Raw genomic sequence first — 2011 nt, 5'->3', positions numbered from 1 at the left:
GCCATTTTGGTCTCTGCGTGACGGAAACATGTGCAATCTATGAATGTACTGAAAGATTAAATGAGGTAGGCCTATTTAAACACCTTTCACTTTAAAAAGGGGCGGAGACCGGAGGAAACTCTGGGTTTCCCGAACAAAACCTGCTCCCAACCAGGTTAGGTTCACAGAGTAAGTTGCCATAGTAACTGACTCTGAGTTTAGATTACCTCTCTTTGTGAAACGGGTTTAACTTACCCCGCTTTCACGGGTTTAAGTTACCTCCGTTTCTGAAACCGAAAACTCAGTTTTTTCCTCATTTCGGGGTTAACAAACTCAGAGTTTCAACAAAACCTCCTTCTTGAACCGGCCCCTGCTAGTGCTGCATGAAACAGTGATTTCTGTTTTTGTTGTGTTTTTTTATCTATACATTTTTGGAAAATGAAGCTTGTTAGATATTAGTAATTATTAGACATTAATGCGTTGAATCAAATGTGTTAGTAATGCAGTTTAGTAATATTCAACGTCTGCTCAGAGCTGAACTGGACTGAGTTGGACTTAGCTGTCACGGTCAGCAGAAGGTTTTCATACTGCCATGAAAGATAACACAAACAGTATACCTTACTGTACAGCAAAAATAGATAGCCAAAGAGATGAACAATGAAGAAAAAATGTCAATGAACTACAATGATAAATGCACAAGACTTAAAATATCAGAGCTCGACCAAAAAAAAAAAAAGAACAAAAACTCACATGCAATCTGATCTTCTCTTTTGGGGGAAAAATCATTTCATCTGTGACCCAGGTGAAAAGCAGATATGAGCCAGGGGCACTAATGAAAAGAACTGAATACCCTGCTAATACACTAACAGGACCCTGGTGGCTTCTGGGTAATAAGGCAAAGTGGTTGCTAAGTGATCTGGTGTGTCTCAGCACTGCTGTGCTGCACCTGTGGCTCTGAGCTGTGCTCTTCTGGCCAAAAATCTGCAAACAGTTCAGTCATCACCAGGGATTAACCAGTTATTCAGTGTTAATGTTAGAGATAATCTGTTGTACTGCTCTGAAAATAGCCTCATTTAGCTCTTTTATCAGTAGGTTAAGCTGGTCACTGGAGACAAAATGCAGAAGTTTTTATTTTTGCAACTCCGGCATCAATAAAACTGTATTAAATGGCATGCATAATATTAATACATTAGAGTAGGTTTGTAGGGTTAAGTGTATTTTCCAGAACCCCTTTAGTAATGTGCAACCATTGATATGTCTGTGTATGTGTGTGTTAATGCATTTGTTAAGGTGACAATGTGATGAGTTACCTCTATCACAATTAGCTTCATGACTGCCATTTTGCAAATGCTCTCTGACTGCAGCCAACACAACTCACACACCTACAGATGAACAAAGACTGGCACACACTAACACACATTTTCTATCTTTCTGTATGTCTGTCTCTCTTTCCCACACACTCCTTTTAACACACACATTTAACACCATAAAAGCCTCCTCCTCTCTTTCATTCCACTGTAGTTCAGCTAACAGTGATTGGATGTCTATGCTGCACTTTCACTGCTCACTTTTGTCTTTCTTATAGCACAGTGTTCTTTCAAAGAGTCAGATGCTTTTAAATGCTCATACACATGAAAATGTATACACACACACACACACACACACACACACAACCTTTGATGCAAGAACTGTTTTAGCAGTTTAACAATTTATGACTGATAATGCAAATGTTGAAAAAAAGCTAACATCTAAACTAGTGGTCACTAGGTATGTAACGATCGATCGATCTGGATTGATCCATTGATCAAACACCCCACGATGCGATGACATTGATGCAAAATGTAAACATCCATGTTTTGTGTGCTTTTATTTTGACAGCCAGCTACATAGTATGTTCGTATTTCTGATGAAGCACTGTTCTTTTCAAACTGGACAAGAGGCAGGCGGGGCACTTAGCATTCTGAGACTGGGAATCACATCTATGCTGGGAATTCACTATAAAAGTAAGGTGAGACTGGCGCATAAGCTACTG

Source organism: Monopterus albus, unplaced genomic scaffold (assembly GCF_001952655.1).
Source record: "Monopterus albus unplaced genomic scaffold, M_albus_1.0 scaffold51.1, whole genome shotgun sequence".
NCBI lineage: Eukaryota > Metazoa > Chordata > Actinopteri > Synbranchiformes > Synbranchidae > Monopterus > Monopterus albus.
Note: the sequence above shows the minus strand (reverse complement) of the source record.